This window comes from Theobroma cacao, chromosome 9, assembly GCF_000208745.1.
Source record: "Theobroma cacao cultivar B97-61/B2 chromosome 9, Criollo_cocoa_genome_V2, whole genome shotgun sequence".
Classification (NCBI taxonomy): Eukaryota; Viridiplantae; Streptophyta; class Magnoliopsida; order Malvales; family Malvaceae; genus Theobroma; species Theobroma cacao.
Window position 1 is genome coordinate 20,839,028 of NC_030858.1, and position 7,722 is coordinate 20,846,749.

Here is a 7,722-nt window from a genome sequence, read left to right on the forward strand (position 1 = left end):
ATACATTGTCTACAACATATATCTTAATAATTTACATTAGGTTTATCTATACACAACAAAAGAGACTCGATGTCCAGCAGAGAAACTCAACGAATGTATAGCTACTGAATGTTGAGGCACCTACCAAAAGATGGATACAAGTCTACAAAGACACCTCGTCCTAGTTACCGGCTGCCTCGTGATCTAAAAATATAAAGTTGAAAACGGTGAGTATAAACCCAGTGAGTGAACAAGAAAGGAAACAAGCATACCATAAGGAATGTTTAACGAAATCATGATGCATTCTTTTTCAAAACAAAGCAATTTGTTTTTTATTCTTATTAAAAACCCCTCATCAAGCCCTTAAATGATTAATCATTTGAAAATCATGAACCCATACATAACGAACCATTTGAAGAATGAAAGCTTCAATGATACGAATGCAAGTCAAATACGACAATGAATCTTCGCTGCAGCGAGAATGAATTTTCGCTGCAGCGACGTTGGGATTAAGTTATTAGCCAAACGAGGGTTTCTCAACTGGTCGAGGGTTTCTCACTAAACCTCCTCATTTTAAACTTAACTCATTTAGTCTTTAATGTTGGAAGTCCATGCTCCGATATGGTAGCAAAGAAGTGAAAAATAAGGCAGCAATTGGACAAGATAGGAGACAAAAACATAAAGTTTTTCGCTGCAGCGAGTTTTCGACCAGTCTACCCCTCCAAACTTGAGAGTTGCTCGCTGCAGCAAAAATGATTCTCGCTGCAGTGAGAAACAGGGCACCAATGAAAAATTTGCCCTTCTTCCCAAAGAAAACCACCCTGTTGAAATGTCCAAACCAACATGAAACGCATAACAATTTTCCACAGTTTAACATGTCAAGTTTCACATGCATTACAACCATATACCATTACTAATTAATTTCCTATAACACACATATTTACATATGTATATATGTATACGTATACGCATCATCATCATGCACACCATCCCATCATCATCATCACCAACTCATGCGCACTCCTTACTCGCACATGGCTAGGTCATCACCGGGTTATGTGCACTCCCTACTTGCACATAACCGGGTCATCCTCTGCTTATGCACACTCCCTACTCGCACATAGCCGAGTCAATGTCATTACACAATAAAATATTCATATATATATATATATCAACATAATGTGGTAGTGCATGAATCAATAATAGTCACATGTCATAACATAAACCATTTCTCAAGAGCTTGTTCCCAAGGCACTCATTTTTAAGAAAAATTGTATAAAATCATTCAAACACTTTATACAAAACAGTCACATTCCCAAAATAGTTTTGATAGGCAGTCCACTCACCAGTATATTGTTGAGCCTTTAGTTGACTCTAATTCCCCTAATGATCCAATTGGGATGATAGGGCTTCGTTAGAACCTAGAATCACATTAGTATCAGCAATAGGTCAATTCACATACTATAAACCCTAAAAGCTATCTCTTAGCTAGCTTTCAATTGCTACTTTAAATGGCTATCTATGTTCACTATCTAAATCACTATAAAATGAATGAACATCCTCAACAATAAAACAGCTCTTAATCTAAATTACTAGCCATTATTCACAACTAAAAATCAAGCTTGGTTCATTACTCACCCTAATGTTCCTTTGTAGTTGAATTCTCTTTCAATAGCTTCCACACAAATGGGGTAATTCTCTCTTTCTCTCTCTAGAATGCCCAACTAGTGAGAGAAAGTATGGAAATAAGATTTTTCAAGGGTTTTAAGGAGAGAGAGTGGAAGAATACAAGGGTTCTAGTCATAAGGGCACAAAGGTATGAAAACTAGAGCTAGAGAGAGAAAATCATCCAAGCAACATATCAAGCTTCCATGGAGGTTGGAAGCAACGTGAAAGAGAAGAAGGAGGAAGAAGAAGAAGCTGCTGGAAGAAAGTATTTATAGCCAATCTTATCCATTCCACTTAAATTACCAAAATGCCCATCCACCAATTAACTTACTCTCCTCCAACCCTTTATGAAATCTTTTTACTCCTTTGACATCGGGACAAGGTCCATAATGGTCTAGACATACTCGGGTTCATGAAAACTTAAAATTTTAACCCAATGTGAAAAATGACCATTTTGCCCTTATCGTGAAAATTATCAAAATTTTTGTTTTCTTTTCATTTTACCCCTAATTTCATCATCCATTTATGCCTTAGGCCTTCTTAGGCCATAACATTGTTAAAAATCTTACTTTTATGGGCTTACTAAGGAAATGACGAAATTACCCCTGATCAGGGATATCGCGTATACTTCCCTTTACGAGTCTATAAAGGTCAAGGTCTCACAATATATATATGGATATATGATATGTATGGATAAGTAATATTACGTGGTAATCATAACTGAGTATGTGTGGTGGGGAAGGGCACATACCAGTAATGACGGTGATTCCAGCTATGTGCGGATGTGGTGGTGGACATGAGCTGAGGACCGGTGGGGGATTCCAGCCATGTGCGGATGTGGGGGTGCACATGAGCTGATGACTGGCGATGGTCTATACCCAGCTACGTGCGGTGCGAAAAGGCACATGAGCTGAGAACCGTTGGCGTATACATGTTTGTATATATATATATATGCCATAGAGATGATTATATATGCTATGAAATTATTTGCATATGTTATGAAAGGGTTATGAAAATAATACGTGATTGCACTGAATATTGAGGAAACTTGAGTATTGTCAATGTGTTCAATTTAATGTGCCATGTGGCATGAGTGAATTTTCCTTGTGGCAGTAAAAACCCCTTAGATTTTATCTGGCCAGAATTTCGTTGCAGCGAGAATGCCTTTTCGCTGCTGTGAGAGTTAATCTATTATGCTTGACTTGCTTGAATTCTACTAAAATTTTCACTTTTCAACTTCTTTGTTTTTCATGGGTCTTTCGTCATTAAGTGACTAAACAACCAAGGGTTTGAATGAGGGGTTTTTAATAAGAAATGAACTAAATTGCATTGTTTTTGAACTTAAGTGCATCATGATTTCTAAACCTTCCTTAAAATTGCTTGTTCCCTTCCTATGTTTTAAGAGCTCATGGCCCAAAAATTAGGCTGTGACAAACATGGTATTAGAGCTCTAGGTTTAGTTGAATCATAGGGATTCTTGTGTGGTCAGCAGAGTTGTTGGAGTCCATGTAGAGTCTTGTCCTTGGATTGTGGGTGCGTAACGCAAGTCAAGGACAGGAGGCTACATGAGCCCTTACTTCATTAGAAACCTACCTACTCTTATGAGCTATAAATGGCTAAGTAATTTATACTTGGTTGCGTATAGGTTTGGAGGTGCGTCTGTTGCACGCGCCACATCTAGAAGAGACGGTAGTCCCGACACCCTTCATAGTACTAGTGAGGGATCGTTAGATTCCACTACTCGGAGTCGATATGTGCCCGAGGGTGACAGCGTAACAAGTAACTCGACCAAATTTTTGAGTGGATCGATTCCCCCGAGAGGTAAACCATTATTTAAGAGCTTGAGGTGTCTCGCAAGACTGGTGCGTATTGAAATCGATCTGAGGAAAAAGAACATGAACAAGATGGAAAAAAAAGGACTATCAGTAATTATCGCCTAGGAAGGTATCTGTATCCGTTGTCCGACAGTTCCCTCCTGATTATGGGAGAAGTGCTGCACCTGTTAGTAAGGAGGAATTTGAGAGGCAACAGCAAGCTCGAATTAAGGATAAAATGAAAAAATCCCAGGAAATAGAAGAGGACCCAGAAGAGAATCCGTCGATGTGCTCGGCTCAAGGCAACGAGGATCCTAAAGACACGTAATATTTTCATTGAAGTTCGTATCACTTTAAGTCTAAGCAGATGCAGTGTAAGGGAAATAGTAGTAGTTATCTATACATAGGAGTTAAGAGTTGGTTTTTATTTTGTATGACTCGAACGGATTATAAAGTAGCTGTTTAAATGACTGGATGTGTGTGGGAATCTTTTGGTATGACAAAGGTAGACTAACAATATAATTATTAAGGAAGGATATTCGCCTTAGTGGCCTGGTTGGTCGCCTTAAATGATTATTAAGGATGGACGTAGAAAGTCATTAATGGTACAAACAACTATGAGGTCTAACAAATGATTACCAATTAATCGTAGAAAGGTGAAATTTGAAATCCCGATTGCAGTTATAATTCGGAAGAATATGGGAGAAATCAATGAGGATATAGGTGACGCTTAGAATGGATGATGTGATTAATTCAAGGATTGTAAAATTTAAGTTTGGAAGGAACTACAAAATGATGCCATGATATTATAAGATGATAATTTGGTACAAATATAGACTAAAGGAGGCAAATTATGGAACTTGGGAAAAGGTGAATCCTTGATCTAATAAAGATTGAGAATGTAGAGCGTGGAGAAAGATGAACTATTTTCATGGCCATTTGTACTAAAAGTCAACAAAACTATTTGAGTTACAAGACAACAAAGACAATTAATTGTGAATGTTAAGGAATTGTGGAATGTCATAATTGGTGAATAATTTTGTGTGTGGTATTATATATTGAGAATTTGATGCACAATATGGCAAGATTGTCCTAAGGTGAGACTTATTGGTTGAAGATAAATGTTAAAGGATAAAATGAGTTTGAAAATATTGACTCGGCTTAGAGCACATGATAAGCAAAAGAGAAGATACGCATGGTCATGAAAATTGTGGGATAGGCTTGGAGGAAAGCCAAATGGTTGAGCATGATCCCTGTAGTACCTTTAAAGGTGGAAGAACTTATTTGTGGAAGAAATTTCTAGCAGCCACAGCGCTAAAGCACTAACTCTTTAGCGCTGCAGCATTGAAACTATCCCATGTATTACAGTCGCGACGCTGCAGCATTGACTGTCCAGCGCCTCAATGCTACGAATACCTCATGTCTATGATGCATGAGCAAGATGGGAGTGGCACGATAATGAGCTTACAAGTTGAGTTATGGTCATTGGTCATTGAGCTTTGTTATTTAGGAGTTTTAAACGTTCTGGAGAATGTTTACATGAATGAATTGAAAAGTTTCTTTATTGCCTTGTATATGAGCATATAATTAAAAGAGAAGTTGAAAGATTCTTGAGATGGCTACATTGAGATAAGAACCGTGTGAAGTATTAGGATGAATAATATGTTGACCAAAGCCAAATCCTACGAAATAAGGGAGACGAGAGATTAAGCCTTGTTAAAGGCTAAGGAAAAAGGGAGTGAAGAGTTAGATGAATATATGAGATATTGATAAGGGATGTCAATACCAAGTGATGAAAGTGTGAATGAAAGACTACAGGAGTGGTATAGCAAATGGGTTTATCCAGCATGTCGTTATGAGAATTTGCAATTCTTGTCTTGACTTAGCTAAATAAAAAAGGTTAATAACAACACAAAGCCAATTGTGTGGCACACTAGAAACCTATGAAGATAAATTGGCGATTGAATGGACGAGTATGTATTTATATATCTTTAAGAATAAGTGCATGTCTATAGAATGATATGCTCAGGATGTTAACGAGCAAATAAGAGACCAAGTGTTTCAGGAATGCAGAAACATCTTTGAGAAGGAATTACCAATCATACACGGCAAGTATAAAATGTGAAATTTTGAAATTTGCTGAGGAGCCTAACGACTAAGTCACGGGTTAAGTGATCACATGTGGTGAAACATAAGTTTAAGATAAGTATCCCTAAGGAAATACTCAAGAGGAGTTCTGCTATGGATCTTGTGAAAGCAAGCATTAAGTTATGTGGTTATAAAGAGGAAGTCGTAAGCTAGAAGTGAGATTCGTATTGACATTGAAAAGTACTTATGGAGGACCTTGTTTCAAGTCTTACAGCTTTAAGTACAAACTGCAGATTGGTCCGGGGAGAATGATGTCACATTAGTATGGAAGATTCAACAAAGGATGATTGAAGATAATCTGGATAATGAAGCCCCATAATGAAAACTTCCTTATGTAGTATGGAAATTGGAATTTGAAAATACTTAAGGCATGCATGATTCGAATGAGTCTAAGTTTTAAGTGATTCAATAAAGTCAAAATGCAACAAGGATATAATATATATATATATATATATATATATGTTGGAGGTGTGAAGAATAATTGAGAAATAAGGATGACTTTTAGGGATTGTGGTATTGCATAAGATGCAATAATCCAATAAAGATAAACCTTTGAAAGATCAACGAGATTATAAGGCATACATGAATACCATATTGCAATTTAATGCAAATGACATTTAGCAAGTGAGATGTGATTAATAACATTGTGATGCAAGGATATATAGTACGATGAAACTCAAGCATATAATTGGAAATGGTATAAACGATATGAAGTTAGGTATAGGCATAACAATACTGTTGACATGCACTATGAGGATTATTATATTGAATCTTGGATAGGGATGGGGATGAATAAAGGGAAATGTAGTCCAAGGCACGCGAACACATGGATCCCTATGTGTAACGAGGGATGTTGACATTTGGAAATGCATGTACATACGTATATGTGAAATTGATGACTTAACCAACTGAGGTGAAGAATTGTTCTCAGTGATTTGAGATTTGAACTTTATGTATTTGATGAGTTGTATAGATGGTACAACAGCAAGAAGTCCCATTAGAAGTTGAACTATGATGATATAAGAAATTTTGGGAAAAATAGTTAGAGAAATGAGATTAAAGAAATGTAATTCATAGCGTGGGAATAATTGAATTATGTGGTGTAAATGCAAGATAAACCTGAAGTATGTGGGAATACTTGAAGGCATTAACCTTCCTCAACGTTGAGACTATGTACAAAGATGAATATGGCATGTTTATAATGCTGTAGGCCACATAATAGTGTATGGTGATAAGATGAATGAATGAATGTCGAGAAGTTTGGCAAGAAGCGAAATAATAAGATGGTGATTAGGCATACATAAGTAAGCATAATATGTGATCAAAATCAGCATGATTGAGATGGAGTTATGGTTCAAATTTAATGATAGTGATAGAAGCATGCTTTGAGTCTTAATATAAGAGATCATGATTATGAAGTGTATTGCTAATTTGATTCTAAAGGATAATAATAGACATAAGTGAAGTATTCAAGTGAATCGAAAGTGAACGAGGTGAATAAATCAAATTCCCTATAAAAGGGATACACGGAAAAAGATAATAGAGCGAGATTGATAACTCGACACCGACGTGAATTCGAGGACTAATTCTATTTAAGTGGGGGAGACTGTAATACCCCGTACTTTGATATGGTGACTAATAAAGCTTATTGAATGTCAATTGAGGTTAATTATAATGTTTAAAAGTGATGAAAGATGAAAGAAATAGTTTGGGATAAAATATTTCGCACGCGAAGAAATAATAATAAAATAATAATATTTTTATCAGGAAAGAATTTGTGAGATAAAAAGTGATTCGAAAGTGAATTGAGGCATAATAAGGTATTTTGGGTACCAAGGAGACAAGAGGAGATGAGGAAATTTTTAGAATAAAATATTATTTTATTAATAAAATAATATTAAAATATTAATATTTTATTCAGTGTCGAAATTTTCCATGAAGAAGAAGTATATGGTCAATCTAAATGGGAGAGAAGAAGAATGAGAAAATTTCGGAGAAAAATGACGTTAATGGGGCCGCGTGTCTTTATTAAGTAAAATAGGAAGGGTAAATAAATATTTTAAATATTTTAGGGACACCGCGTTGGAGTACAAACTTTATACTTCATTTGTAC